Below are 16742 nucleotides of genomic sequence, written 5' to 3' on the forward strand. Positions count from 1 at the left end.
TCTCAAGTGTTGAAACTTAACTGAAAATGATCGCTGTTAAATATAAGAGTGGGAATAAGAGAGGGAAGAGATGTGCAATTCGGGACCTGCTCAAGCTGACTTACCTCAAACGGTAGAGTTAGAAACATACCAGGGGATTCAAATTCAATCCCATCAAGGTGGCCTGTACCAATGCCATCTCACTAGTCCCAGTGATCAATTTCTGTTCACAATTGATCATAATGATAGGACTAAGAGCCAAAGGGAGCACATAAACAAGACTAGTGTCTGCAAATACTAGCTGATAGAATAAAAAAGGGAGAGAACGATCCAACATGGGAAGTGAGATACACAGCAGACCCATAGAATGGCAGATGTCCTAAACAGCACTCTGGCCTCAGAATCAGCCCTTAAGGCACACGGATCTGGCTGAAAAGCCCATGAGAGTATTTCAGGCATGGAAAGCCAAAACACTCTAGGGAAAAAAAAAAAAAAAAAAAAAAAAAAAAAAACCTAAATGAAAGATCTCCACGAGTGAGATCCTAGTGGAAAGAACGGGTCATCAAAGAAGGAGGTACCTTTCTCCGAAGGGAGGAGAAAACTTCCACTCTGACTACGACCTTGTCTAAATATGATCAGAGTTGGTGAACTCAATCTTCTTCCATAGCCTTGGCAACTCATGACAAGAGCCTAGGGTGATTACTGAGGCCATAAACAAGAGTGTCAATTGGTAAAGTCAACAACAGGAGTCACTGTGCACTTACTCCTCATGTAGGATCTCTGTCCTTAATGTGCTGTACATTGAGATTTAATGCTATAACTAGTACTCAAACAGTATTTTTCACTTTGTGTTTATATGTGGGTGCAAACTGTTGAAATCTTTACTTAATATATGCTAAACTGATCTTCTGTATATAAAGAGAATTGAAAATGAATCTTGATGTGAATGGAAGGGGGGAGGGAGAGGGAAAGGGGAGGGTTGCGGGTGGGAGGGACGTTGTGGGGGGAAGCCATTGTAATCCATAAGCTGTACTTTGGAAATTTATATTCATTAAATAAAAGTTTAAAAAAATTGATAATAAATCTCATTTTATACATACTATAGGTTGGAAATTATAGGTTAAACCTGTACTACTAAAATCTAAGTATGTTGCTGAAATTTATGGTTTTGTGGGATAGAGATATTGTTTTGTCATATTGATTTTACTGGAAAATTTGAAGATTTCATTTTTTCCTGTGACTCTGGGATCTTCCTCATATCCCTTAAATTTTGTAGAATAATGAGCCTGAACTATGGGAATCTCTTTTTCATCTCATTTAGAATACCTGCTCCTCAGATCCCGAGAAATCATATCATTTTTGTTAGAGTAAGTATAAGGCCATAAACAGAAAATAAATCAAAGAGACTCAGAACTTATTCTACTAGTTAACAACAAAGATTGAGAGAGGCACCACAGTTAAGGCTACCATTGGCATGACTTTCAAGGCTGAATTCCATGCAGTTCTGTAATAATGATTCACAAAATCAACTTAAAGAAACTCAGGAGATACAGAGGCATGCACAGGTGCCTTTAAAGCCAGTTGCTCAGTTCTTACATCTTGAATGTTTTAGTCAGTCACTCAATTAACAATAGCTTCTTGGGGAGGTCCTAGGATAAATGTGTCATACATTGAGAGATGAAGTTAAATCAAAGAAGGATCCCTAGAATGAAGTGTGTGTCAAAGATGAGGAAATCAAGAGAAAAAGTTGCGGAAAGGGGATCCTAAGTGCAAATCATGAAGAAAATTTTGACAAAAATTCACGATTTCCTTCTGAGCCAACCCACATCTTGATGTACCATCTATGTCTGGAATTGGGAACACTGAGTTAAAATAATTTCTGACAGTTACTCTTTCCAAGTTCCCTTCAGAATCACAAGGCTTCCATAAAATATAATAGAAAAAATAATTTCCAAGAAGTCTTTAGAAGGGCATAGGGAAATTTCACTGGGTATTGAAATGAGAAAAGCATATCAGGGAAGCTCTATGGGAGCATTAATATCCTATCAATATACTAAAGGGTAGAAAATGTGTCGATATGCAAAATTAAAAGAGGGCATTTCAGGTATTAATTATCACATATAACCCTGGGTTATTATTAAAAATTAACACAGAATCAGTAATGTAAGGACCTTGGAATACAGTCAGCCATTTTTCCCAACACTCAGTTTCCACAGGGGAGCAGAGCAGCTACACACTGAAGTCACCAACCAGGAGACACACTGCTATCAATCAAAGATGACAGCACTGATACTGCAGAGGGTCCCAGTAGCCCACACCAAGACCTAAGCATTGCAGGGGACACTCTGGAATGCTGTCAATCAAAGACGACAGCACTGACACTGCAGAGGATCCCAAAAGCCCACCCAGAGACCTAAGAATAGCAGTCTCACGGGGAGAAAAGCATAATGCTTCAAACACCAATAAGACTTCCAAAAGAACACATGAGACTGCTAGTGAATCCAGCAGTTGGACACCTGGGGGCACTGCCTGTTCTGAAGCAAAATAGTGACCACTCATTGTGATCACTCCCTTTTGTACATATGATCTTTAAACATAAATTGGATTTTTTCTCAATGAGAAAGTAAGGGTACCCGTTTTACAGGACAGAGGTAAGTAATAAAAGAGATGGCTTGCAAGGATCTCTCAAGAAATACATAAAAGTCACATGCAGACTTCTGTTTTCAGCATTCAGCCATTACTACAATCAACATATCACTTAATTTGTATATTTTTAAAAATAATGTATACATGCCACTCATTTTTATGAAAACATTACAGGCATAGGCATTGTGGTGTTGGGGGGTTGAATGCAGCTTCAGATGCCCTCATCCCACTTATCAGAAGGCCCACAATCAAGTCCCATCTCCACTTCCCATCCAGCTTCCTGCTAAGGAAACTAAGAGGCAATGGATGATGACTCAAGTACTTACTGCCATCCAGTGGGAGACCTGGAGGAAACTCCTGGCTCCTGGCCCAGTCCTGCCCTTAGCAGGCATTTAGGGAGTGAACCAGAGGATGGAAAATATTCAGTCTGTGTGTGTATATGTGTGTGTGCGTGCATGCATGGGTATGTGCATCTGTGTGTGTTTCTCTTAGACTCTAAAGCAAGTAAAAATGAATATATATACATATATATACACATTCTTAAAAGTTCATGCAAAAGTAGAGTTAAAAAATAAGTTAATAAGGAGAAAATGTCATGCTTTTCTAAACTTCACTGTGTTATCGAGGCAATGTTCTTTACATTTCTGAATAGATTATTATTAGCAACCCCAATAACTAATCTGCAATGCTATTCCATAGCAGGAGAATTGAGATTCCTGCTTAAAAACTATGAACCATACACATTCAGCAATTCTTCAAATATCTTTGGTAGGAAATAGAATCCCCCATATTTAATTTGATTTAACCATTCGTGTGAACTTTGCTAACATTAGACTCTGCAACATTCACAGGAACAAGGTGCTCTAATGGGAATAATCAACCATGCTAATATTTTTTAAAAGTTTTATTTATTTTAAAGGCAGAGTTACAGTGAGAAGAAGAAGGAGGAGGAGGAGGAGAAGAAGAAGAAAAATGAAGAGGAGAAGAATAAAGAGAGGGAGAAAGAGAGAGTCTTCCATCCGTTGGTTCGCCCCCAAAATGACCTCAGCAGCAAGGGCTGGGCCAGACCTAAGCCAGGAGCCAGGAGCTTCATCAGTGTCTCCCATGTCAGTGCAGGAGCCCAAGCACTTGGGCCATCTTCCGCTGCTTTCCCCAGCCATTAGCAGGGAGCTGGATCAGAAGTGGAGCAGCCCAGACTCACACTGGCACACTTTTGGGATGCTGGTGTCACGGGTAGCAGCTTAATCTGCTAACACGGGCCCCATGTGCCAATATTGAGGAAGAATGTTTTTGTTTTATCAGGGGAGATGAGTAAGAGAGCAGCAGTAGGCATGCCGCCACAGTGTGGGTACAGGAGGAAGGGAAAGAGGAAGTTCCTGCACACAGAAAGGCTGCGTTGCCATAGAATAGGAACAAACATAAAACCATCAACCACCTCAATTTTAGTATAAGTTAGAAAAGACAATCATAATTTCTAAATGTAGGAATAAAAACAGCTACTACACCTCCTTCCAAGTCTGACCTTGGAATCTTTTACCAAACTAACCATTTGAATTTCTTAAAATCCAATGTTAATTGCATTGTGTAGACACTCTAATTATTCTTTAATAATATAAGCTATCTTTATTTTTATTGGCTTAACTCAATGTCAAAAGCATCGCATATTTCTAATAAATGACATAATTTGCCTTTTATTGAATCAAGATTGCATTTTTTTAAACTTTTATTTAATGAATATAAATTTCCAAAGTACAGCTTATGAATTACAATGGCTTCCCCCCCATAACGTCCCTCCCACCCGCAACCCTCCCCTTTCCCACTCCCTCTCCCCTTCCATTCACATCAAGATTCATTTTCAATTCTCTTTATATACAGAAGATCAGTTTAGCATACATTAAGTAAATATTTCAACAGTTTGCTCCCACACAGAAACACAAAGTGAAAAATACTGTTTGAGTACTAGTTATAGCATTAAATCTCAATGTACAGCACACTAAGGACAAAGATCCTACATGAGGAATAAGTGCACAGTGACGCCTGTTGTTGACTTAACAAATTGACACTCTTGTGTATGGCATCAGTAATCACCCTAGGCTCTTGTCATGAGTTGCCAAGGCTATGGAAGCCCACTGAATTCACTGACTCTGATCATATTTAGACAAGGCCATGGTCAAAGTGGAAGTTCTCTCCTCCCTTCAGAGAAAGGTACCTCCTTCTTTGATGATCCATTCTTTCCACTGGGATCTCACTCATGGAGATCTTTCATTTAGGTTTTTTTTTTTTTTTCCCTAGAGTGTTTTGGCTTTTCATGCCTGAAATAGTCTCATGGGCTTTTCAGCTGGATCCGCATGCCTTAAGGGCTGATTCTGAGGCCAGAGTGCTGTTTAGGACATCTGCCATTCTATGGGTCTGCTGTGTATCTCACTTCCCATGTTGGATCGTTCTCTCCCTTTTTGATTCTATCAGCTAGTATTTGCAGACACTATTCTTGTTTATGTGCTCCCTTTGGTTCTTAGTCCTATCATTATGATCAATTGTGAACAGAAATTGATCACTGGGACTAGTGAGATGGCATTGGTACATGCCACCTTGATGGGATTGAATTTGAATCCCCTGGTATGTTTCTAACTCTACCGTTTGAGGTAAGTCAGCTTGAGCAGGTCCCGAATTGCACATCTCTTCCCTCTCTTATTCCCACTCTTACATTTAACAGTGGTCACTTTTCAGTTAAGTTTCAGCACTTAAGAAGAATTGTGTATTGATTACAGTATTCAACCAAAAGTATTAAGTAGAACAAACAAAAAAATACTAACATATCAAGTTGCTCATCAACAGTCAGGGTGAGGGCTGACAACTAACTGAGCACCAAAGGGGAAACTTGTTGAAGTGAAATGGACACTATGAGAAACAGTGACTTGATCAGCTCTTGTCCTGACGGTTGATGTACAATGTAATACTTTATCCATTTTAATATTTTTTTTTGTTCTAGTACCGTTGGTTGAACTCTGTAATTAACACACAATTATTCTTAGGAGTTTAAATTTTAACTGAAAAGTGATCTCTGTTAGGAATTTGGAAAACATTATGCTGAGTGAAACAGTGACTTGATCAGATTGCATTTTTTTTAATATCCTGCTTAGTGGCTTGCTTTGGCTGGCTTCCTTGAAAGTGTTGATGTTACTTTAAAACACTACATTAATTTTACTTTAATGAAGTATGTACTTATATATATATATATATATGCGTGTGCTAATCAAAATGTTATAATCAAATTCTTGTACACATAAAATGAAATTTAAAATGAACAAATTAAAATTTCTATTAATATTTGTATTGTTCTGTTTTCACACCTCCCATCAAAGTCCTCATTACTGCACCTGGATGGTGATGATTAGTACATAGATAAGACATTACTTGATATTTTCTTAGAGAATCTCTGATAGATAATTCTCAAAAATAATGCCTAATTGACTTTTTAAAAATAGAAGACTCAAAGCATATACTTTATAGTAGTTAATCCGCCTTGCGGTGCCAGCACACAGGGTTCTAGTCCCGGTCGGGGCGCCAGATTCTGTCCCAGTTGCCCCTCTTCCAGGCCAGCTCTATGCTGTGGCCAGGGAGTGCAGTGGAGGATAGCCCAAGTCCTTGGGCCCTGCACCCCATGGGAGACTAGGATAAGTACCTGGCTCCTGCCATCGGATCAGCGCGGTGCGCCAGCTGCGGCAGCCATTGGAGGGTGAACCAACGGCAAAAGGAAGACCTTTCTCTCTGTCTCTCTCTCTCACTGTCCACTCTGCCTGTCAAAAAAAAAAAAAAGTAGTTAAGAGTTTAACAGTATATATTTGCATCTTTAATGTTAAGTTCCTATTAGGGGTCTTTACATTGACTAAAATATACTGATTTTGTATTATTTGTCTTGGTCATAATGTTTGTTAAATTGATTAGTCATTGTTCTGTATTTTCTTTTTTATTATTATTTTTGTCAGGCAGAGTGGACAGTGAGAGAGAGAGACATAGAGAAAGGTCTTCCTTTACCATTGGTTCACCTCAAAGACCACTGCGGCCAGCGTGCCGTGCTTATCTGAAGCCAGGAGCCAGGTGCTTCCTCCTGGTCTCCCATGCAGGTACAGGGCCCAAGCACTTGGGCCATCCTTCACTGCACTCCTGGGCCACAGCAGAGAGCTGGACTGGAAGAGGAGCAACCGGTACAGAATCCGGCGCCCCAACTGGAACTAGAACCCAGGGTGCAGGCGCCACAGGTGGAGGATTAGCCTAGTGAGCCACGGCGCCGGCCCTAACACATATTCTATATGGTTCTTTATTTATAAACTTGATGCAAGTTTATAAGATTTACTGTACATTGCCAAATAAATATGCAATGAAAAATAAAAATCCAAAATCAAAGCATGCTAATGTGCAGCTGTTCATATGCTAGCCATCCGATACTAAAGAATTCAGTAACGTACTCAAGATTCAGCCTTAGGTATAAGGAACTTTAATGCTTTAAAGAACTCTGCCTTGTCCCTTATTATCTGAGCAACTGACAATCCAATCTTTTTATGAACTTAAATAAGTGAACAAGAGTGCCAGAAAATCTGTATCTACTGTCTCTCAACCAAAATAAAATGAGAAGAAATCAAATACTCATAATAATATAAAAGTGCCAAGTCCCTTGGGTATAGTTTACAAAGTTAAAAACTGAATCCTAAGCAAACACATAATAAACACTTTGAACTTCATAACTGGATTGTGCAGAAAAATGTTCTTCTGGGTTTCTTTTTAAAAGTGCTTAGTCATTAGAATTTCTTTTAAATCAAATTGGGGTGCATAAAAAAAAGGCAATCTATTCCCAACCAAACATGAGTGATTTGGGTAAGCCAATAAAGTGGGGAGTACATTGATTTGAGTCAGATCTTATAAAGGAATTAATCTATGCAGAATTCTTATTAGTATTTGATGTAAAAGCCTTCATTATGACTTACAGCAAAAAATTTTAAGAGTCTCCAAATTAGGTCTTTTCGTTCTTAACTCTGCAGCTTTTGCTCATGTCTCCATGCCAATCATTTTTTTAAGTTTATTAATTTACAAATGATTGTGATATCCCATTAATAAAATGGAAATGTAAAATGATAGTATTTTAAATAACTTCAAGCTCTACACTGTGCCTCCCCTTCATAAGAAATATGAAACTAACAAGCAGATTCAGCCCAGAAAGACTGCTGTCCAGTGGACATGACCACCTACAGTCTTAACTGGCATAGCCTTGCTTTCTTTGCCTAAGAGGTACATTACCGCTCAATTAAGAGTAGACCTTCAGTCAACAGTTCATATCATCACATAGTCATTAAAATTTTTTGATAATTTAATTAGATCTCTTGTCATTATTTTGGCAGTATCATGAAATGGTTTTAGACCTGACAAAGCTATTTGGTTTAGAGAATCTAAATTTTTCTAACCAATACTGAACATTTATTAAACTTTTATTGACTTGTATGCTTAAATTATTTCACTTTTCAAGAAAAAGAGATGATAGGCCGGCGCCCCGGCTCACTAGGCTAATCCTCTGCCTTGCGGCGCCGGCACACCGGGTTCTAGTCCCGGTCAGGGCGCCAGATTCTGTCCCGGTTGCCCCTCTTCCAGGCCAGCTCTCTGCTGTGGCCCGGGAGTGCAGTGGAGGATGGCCCAAGTGCTTGGGCCCTGCACCCCATGGGAGACCAGGAGAAGCACCTGGCTCCTGGCTCCTGCCATCGGATCAGCGCGGTGCGCCAGCTGCGGCGACCAGTGGAGGGTGAACCAACGGCAAAAGGAAGACCTTTCTCTCTGTCTCTCTCTCTCTCACTGTCCACTCTGCCTGTCAAAAAATAAAAATAAAAATAAAAAGAGATGATAAGCAGTGACCAGTATGTGTATTTATCAGGAGAAATACAGTATAGGCCCTACTGCTCAGTCCACGATACCTAAAATGAGCAAAATGAGAAGGATGTAACTTATACTGGATGCCAGTTGACAGATTATCCACTAAAATATCTATTAGCTAACATCTTCAGTACTGTTGTTATGGGCTACTCAAAGCAGTGTCTGCATGTTGGAAAGATTTTCTTTAAAGCAACATTGGTCCACACATGTGACAGTAACATATTTAGCCATCTTCCTCTGGAGGAGTGTACCAGCCACTTTTCTCAAGTATCTGTAGAATGGAGTTAGAGGACTGCTGAGCTCTTGTTCGATTACATTGATTCTTATCTGCTCCAAACTGCACTCTGGATTTGCCTTCGACTAAGGTGGCATTTATATGCACGATGACCAATTCTATTGAGTAGGCACTGCTCCAGCTCTGCTTTGTGAGAAGTTCCATACACAATGCTCCTCCACCCAACACATGCTCTCCTGAAAAAACAGGTAACACCACTTGAACAAACAGAGGACCAAACAGAAAGTTATCCTTAAAAGAGAAGTTAAGCAAAATATATAATCTATGCCTTCTTTTTCTTTTAAGATCTGAAGATCACTGTGCAAAGGACTATCAGGACTGTCTGCAGTTTAGTATGCCAGTCATGTAAACTGTCTTTTATGAGTTCCACTGAATAAACCCCTGTCTTGTAACTGTGATCTGTATGTCTCCCTGAGCTCTTTCATGAGTCTATGTGTCTCCACTGACCCAGACACCCCAACATTTAAATGGTCTTAGCTTTGAGTCTTCCAAATTTTCTCTAATATTGACAAGTTTTCTTTTTCAATTCCTTCATCCTCTGACTTTTTGCCATGAATAGGTTCTTCTTCCTTCATCTCATAGTGATCTAAGTCTTCTATATCTTCAGCCACCTCTTCCTCATCCTCCTCTTCTGACGTGACGTCCTCTGTTGTCCCATTCTGACCTGCGGGTAGTGGTTGATCTAACATCTCAGCATCCAGGTGCTTAAGAAGGCTATATAATCTGCAGAGTTCACATATCAACCACTTAAATTGCTGATGAAGTGAATTATTGTTCTTAGAATCTTCTAGACGCTCCAGAACTGAGGTCATATTTGGGTCATCAGAGTGCACAAATCATTGTTGAAGAAGGGGGTGAGAGTCTTTCTCTCCGTCTTCCTGCCTCGAGCCTTTGGTCCCTTTGCCAGATTTAAGCTAGCCCTCTCCACTTCCCATGTAGGCCCCTATTTCATGAAAGGTCTTAGCTCAGATGTCTTCTCAGAGAGCCTATAATTCTATTTTTAATGTGAAAATTATCCTCATTCAAACCTTTAATTTTCACTCACAAAGGGGACAAATACACATATTATCTTATGACAACAAAATTGTACCTTGCAACAGTATATATGATTGCTCCATATCTATTCTTCAAGAGTATTTATGTGTATATATATATAGATCCATCTATCTTCTATCTACCTTTCTATCTAGATTTCTATGTATCTACCCATCAAATGACCTAAGAAGAGAGAAAGTCCTAATCCACATGGCTATTGGAAGTGATGGGAAATGTAAGAAATATTACACAGTGTCAAGATTGTGCCTTACTCTACAAGAGCTCATGAAATAAAATAAAAAATTTATTATTATTTTATTATTAAATTTTTAATTTTGGAATGGAGATAGACTCACCTATATCTGTGTGAGTCTAAAACAGTGTTTATCACATGATAGGCATTCAATATTAAGGTGTTTTTTTTTTAAAGATTTACCTGTTTATTTGAAAGTCAGAGTTGCATAGAGAGAGAAGGAGAGGCAGAGGTCTTCCATCTGCTGGTTCACTCCCCAATTAGCTGCAGTGGCCGTAGCTGTGAATGTCTGAAGACAGGAGCCAGGAGCCTCCTTCAAGTCTTCACATGTGGGTGCAGGGGCCCAAGGATTTGGGCCATCTTCTACTGCTTTCCCAGGTCACAGCAGAGAGCTGGATTGGAAGTGGAGTAGCCAGGACTCAAACCGGTATCCATATGGGATGCCAGCACTGCAGGCGGCGGCTTTACCTGCTACATCACAGCACCGGCCCCAAATATTGTTTTAAAATATGGCTATAGTATTCTTTGCCTTTCAGTGGTCCTGAAACAAGATAGTTGTTCTGTTTATATTCTCAGCTCTTCTCTTTTAAATTGCTTTTAGCCAAAAGCAAATATTCATTTAATATCACTTAGAAAATACTAGCAAAATATGTAAAAGAGGCAAAGAAAAACAATAGCTTAAGGATAAGATTAACTTTTTCAAAAGAAGGAAATATTTTTCTATATTTTCAATAATTAACAATCATGAAAGAAGGCAGAAAGTTATATTGAGAGAAAACATAATGGCAAGTAAAGAACAAAAGGAACATGATTATCCAGAGAAAAGGAAGCATTTCCATCCCAAAGAAAAGATATAGTTAGCAATAGAGGGGAAATGCCTTAGACTGAACATTTTGTCTCCTCAAAATTCAGATGTTGAAATGTTAACACCCAATTTGAGGGTTTCTGGAGGTGGGGACTTTCAGAGGTGCTGTAGCTTAGACATGGTTTAATTGTTGACCCCAACTTTTCCTGGGATTCCAGATCTCACCCCCAGGGTGTTGTGTGAACTTTAAAAGATGGGACTAGTGGGGAGTCCTTGGGCCAATGGGGGGATGAGCTAGTTCTCCTCATACCCCTGGGGTTCCTTTGACATATTTTAATACAAGGAGCAGGGTCGCACTTAATCTGTGTGCTTCCTGGCTGGCTTTGTGATCCTTGTTCCACATGCCCACTGGCATCTGACACTTACTCTGAAGTTCTCACCAGAACTGAATAGAATCCGGTGCCATGCCCTTCACCCTCCAAAACTGTGAGTAAGTGATCTTCCTTTACTGAAAGTAGCATGAGCTGCCTATTTGATTACATTTATGCAAAGCTAACGCTGGTAGTAAGGATGAAACCATCATGAATAGGATCAATGCCCTCATGAAAAGGAACTTACAGAGCTTCCTCCTCCTGCCCACAACGTGAGGACATAGACATAAGGCAGAAAGGGGCCCACAAGCAATGTATCTGGCACCTTGCCCTTGGGCTTTTATCCTTTAAAATTATAGGAAATGCATTTGTATTGTTGATAGGCCACCCAGTTTATGGTTTTCTGTTATGGTAGTCTGAACAGACTAGAACAGGAGAAAACAATCATTCTGATGTTTTACTGCATTCCTGTCATACAAATTCTCAAAATCCAAGAGTGGATTTAAGACAGAGAGTGCAATTCTTTCATTCAACAAGCAAGAATTGAAATACGGAGACACACTGGATATGTGATATGTGAGCTTCATTAGAAGCCTTGGTGGAGGTTAAAATTTTAACCACAGTGTTCATAGCATATTATGTGTGAAGGAGATAGTTTAGTAAAGATATTAATCAAAAGATATTTACTGATATCAACCAATAGTTGATGAATAGGAAAATAATAATTTATTATTCAATCTGAATTTCATATTCACCATCATCAGAAAACAAAGGGGTGTAACTGATTAAATGTTACTACATTCATCTTTCCATGCTTATTGACAATCCTCGATCTTTATATAACATTATACTTGTATATAGGTTCTTTGTTTTTTTTCTATTTTGCATATATTTGAGTCAGCCTATTACTACACAAATAATGCCAATTCATTTGACAAATACAGAAGTTTAAGAACATATGCTTGGGCCCGGCACTGTAGCATGGTGGGTAAAGCCACTGCCTGCAGTGCTGGCATCCCATATGGGCACCGGTTGGAATCTCAGCTGCTCCACTTCCGACCCAGCTCTATGCCAGCTCTACTGCCTGGGAAAGCAGTAGAAGATGGCCCAGCTCTTGGGCCCCTGCATCCATGTGGGAGACCAGGAAGAAGCTTCTGGCTCCTGGCTTCAGATTGGCACAGCTCCGGCCATTGCGGCCATCTGGGGAGTGAACCAGCGGATGGAAAACCAATCTCTCTCTCTTTCTGGCTCTGCCTCTCTGTAACTTTGCCTTTCAATAAATAAATAAATCTTTTAAAAAAAGAACATATGCTTAGTTTTTTTGAAATTTCATGAAGATTATAACTTTCCTCAGAGATAAATTAGAATACAGGACCATTTTAAATTTTAAAATTTTAGTTTAAGTAATAAAATAGATAAATATTAATATTTATACTTGCTTTTCTAATTGTTTGAACCTTTTCCATATACATATACTGCCTTTAAAAATTTTTTGTTAATAACTTTAGATAAAAGATTCTTTAAGCCAAAATCCAAAGTTGGAAGGAACTCATATAGAACTCTCCAACCTCACATTTCAGTCCCCCTGTTTGCCTGCCCAGTAACATCAAAGTATATTCATTTTCATTGTCTTTCATCAGATAGATAAACATACGTGTAATATACTTCACTATACACATATCCTTTAATATCAACTCTGTTCTGTGACTTTTTTTACAAAATATAATTTAATCTATTATTTAATAAATGCAAATTTCATAGGTACAACTTTAGGGATATAGTGGTTCTTCCCTCAAAACATGCCCTCCCACCCCCACTCCTGTCACACCTCCTACCTCCTCTCCCATCCCATTCTTCAATAAAATTCATTTTTAATTAACTTTATATACAGAAGAACAAATCTATACTAAGTAAAGATTTCAACAATTTGTACTGACACATACAGAGAATAAAGTACTGTTTGAGAACAAGTTTTGCAGTTAATTCTCACAGCACATCTCATTAAGGACAGAAGTCCTACATGGGGAGTAAGTGCATAGTGACTCCTGTTGTTTTTTTAACAATTGACATTTATGACGTCAGTGATCACTCAAGGCTCTTGCCATAAGCTGCCAAGGCTATGGAAGCATTTTGAATCCACAGTCTCCATTAGTATTTAGACAAGGACATAAGCAAAGTAGAAGTTCTCTCCTTCTGGAATCTCTCTACTGGGATCTCAGTCACAGAGATTCTTCATGTAGGATTTTTTTTTTTTTTTTTTTGCCACTGTGTCTTGGCTTTCCATGCCCGAAATGCTCTCATAGGCTTATTAGCCAGTCCAGAATGCCTTAAGTGTTGATGCTGAGGTCAGAGTGCTGTTTAGGGCATTTATCACTCTATGAGTCTGCTGTGTGGACTGCTTCCCATGTTGCAACATTCTCTCCTTTTTAATTTTATCTATTGTTATTACCAGACACTTGGTCTTTTTATGTGATCTCTTTAATACTTAATCCTATCTATATGATTAATTGAACACTTAATATGATCACTTTAACACATGAGATGGCATTATTACCACCCAGATTAATGGGATTTGGAGTTCCATGGCAAGTTTTTGGTTTTACCCTTACGGGGTGTGTGTGTGTGTGTGTGTGTGTGTGTGTGTATAATATATTACACAATATATTTTATATAATATATAAAATAATATGATTAATATAAATTATTTTATTGTGTAATATATTATACAATATATATTACACAATATTTTTTAAAGATTTATTTATTTATTTGAAAGGTAGAGTTATAAGAAGAGAGAAGAAAAGGCAGAGAGAAAGATCTTCCATCTGCTGGTTCACTCCCCAGCTGGCCACAATGGCTAGAGCTGTGCAGATTTGAAGCCAGGAGACAGGAGCTTCTTCCAGGTCTCCCACATGGGTGCAAGTGCCCAAGGACTTAGAACATCTTCCACTGCTTTCCCAGGTCATAGCAAAGAGCTGGATCAGAAGTAGAGCAGCCAGGACTCGAACCGATGGCCATACAGGGTGCCAGCACAGCAGGTGGAGGCTTTACCCAAAGTCCTGGCCTCCACAATAAATTTTTAAAAATACATTCTAATATAAAGTGACATATCCCATTTGAATGTATGCAAAATGAATGGAACAAAGACTTAAGTCTCAGCCATTCTAGTTCACTGCCCAAAAGATAGATAAACATTGGAATGTATTCTTTGCCCTTGAATCTCAGTTGGGTCTCACACCCCATTGCCTTCATACCCCACCACCTATAGCCACATGAAAGACCAGGGGCCGTGCCATGGCACACTAGGTTAATGCTCCACCTGCAGTGCCGGCATCCCATATGGGCACTGGTTCTAGTCCCGGTTGCTCCTCTTCTGATCCAGCTCTCTGCTATGTCCTAGGAAAGCAGTAGAAGATGGCCCATGTGCTTGGGCACCTGCACCCACATGGGAGACCAGGAAGAAGCACCTGGCTCCTGGCTGTGGATCGGCACAGCTCTGGCCATTGTGGCCATTTGGGGAGTGAACCAACGGATGGAAGACCTTTCTGTCTCTCTCTCATTGTCTGTAATTCTACCAGTCAAATAAATAAATAAAATCTTAAAAAAAAAAAAGACCCGTTGCTTGAATATTGAATACTTGAAAGACCAGTTTCAAGAATTCTCCTACTCCCACCCTCATCCCTAGCCCTCCTAAAATATAAAAAGGCCTGGCCCCTGGGGGTGGGCCTTCTGCCAAGTCTTTCATCAGTGTGCATGGGGGCAGCTGGTCACCCATCTCTACGAATTTATTTTCTCTGAATAAAGTTTGGCTGTAAATTCGTACACTGCCTCCTCTGTATTCTGAGCCTCTTTTCCTAACATTTTGGTCCCGTGTGAGGAGGCACCAATCTGCAACTCTTTTCCTAACACAAAATATTACATCAATTTTATGAGTTTTATGTATGAATTTTAGTTTTAAGATTGAATCTCATACTTGATTTTGCAGGAAACCAAGTGGTAACACTGGGGAAATGTGGTTAATGTCTGATGTCAATTCTGCTAATGAATTTGAGCCCACTGAAGGAATTGTTGGGTATATTTATATGTCTCATGATGAGGCTATGCAAATTATAGCTTAGATTAAGAAACACAAGCCACTCTTCCCTCCTGATTGCTGCATGATCAATGATTATTTCACACAAAGTTTGCTTATCTGACAACTCAGATTTTATGAAACCAACAAAAAGAAACAAGCTTCAATTGGTACAGCTCCATAGCCAGCTCACTGTGCTGTTTAGTCATGCTTGGATCTGTGAGCCACATGGAGAAAAAGCTCCACATTGGCTTTATTCTGCCTCGTTATCAGTCTCCGAACAACACTGAGCAGTGGGTGATGCAGTAATTTTCACTCTGTCACCCATGAGGAAGCTGGAGTTTTAATCTTCTCTCTTCCACGAAGCACCCATGCGTATTTTTGTATTTTCAGGTTGATCTTTTCTTCCCTCTATCAGCATGATTTTCTGTTTGTTTTTTTTTTTCTACTCACAGACAGCATCAGAAAAAGAAACGCAATCAGTTTGAGAGTCTGAACTAAATACTTGTGTTCTTTCTCTAATCGAGATTGTGTTCTGCAGGTACATTTGATTTATTGTGGTAAGTGTACAGTGTATCCTATGGTTAATGAATGTTTGATGCACTCTGGAGGAAATGAAGTCTCCCCTACTTCATAAAATTCACAAAAAATACACACTTATTTTATGAGGAATATATTAAACCCTTTTACAAGTTGTTCACCAGTAATTAGCCTACAGATTTTATGAAATGTACCATACTTTCTTAAAATTCCTGCACTTATACACATTATTATATTAGCAATTTGTCTTGAGATTCCATGATAAGAATTGTCCCACATAAATGGTTAGATCTTTTTGATATGATGAAAGGTAAAATAAACATTCTGTGCCTTTGGGATTAATTTTTTTTTTACTCATCGAAATAGTATGCTGTATTTACACACATGAACCTAAATCACCCCAAGCAAATGCAAAGTCATTGTTTCACTAATGTTTTCATTAGGTCAATTTGCTCTTTGTCAAAAATGATTCATAAGAGCACCCATGTCTACTCAATGTCTCATCCAATTCGGTTCCAGTCTAGGAGGCAAAATAAAATCTTGAAATAAATCTCTGCTCCATGACATAGATCATTCATGCCCACCCACGTGCTTAACATAATGAAATCAAAGATCATGGATCTTATTGCAACCTCTACAGAGTGATCCTTCCCTTGAGTAAAACCCTCTCTGCTCTTCTGCTGATTGAAGGCATGTTGTGTCCCATCTAGGGTCAGCTTCCTCTTCAATCACACATTTTTAACAATTCTAGTCGTGGAAGTTTCTCTTTTCATTATCCATATTCCAAATTAATTTTGAGCTTAACATCTATATCATTTTAACAATTAACT

General features: G+C 39.0%; 1 long non-coding RNA gene and 1 pseudogene across 1 annotated transcript in view; both read right to left on the reverse strand.

Moving 5' to 3' along the window:
- Window positions 1-16742, reverse strand: part of LOC127492772 (uncharacterized) — a 357154-nt gene that overhangs the window by 163324 nt on the left and 177088 nt on the right. The window lies entirely within an intron of this gene.
- LOC100356973 (ubiquitin-conjugating enzyme E2 Q2 pseudogene) lies at window positions 8568-9666 on the reverse strand (annotated as a pseudogene).

Source organism: Oryctolagus cuniculus, chromosome 14, assembly GCF_964237555.1.
Source record: "Oryctolagus cuniculus chromosome 14, mOryCun1.1, whole genome shotgun sequence".
NCBI classification, from domain to species: Eukaryota; Metazoa; Chordata; class Mammalia; order Lagomorpha; family Leporidae; genus Oryctolagus; species Oryctolagus cuniculus.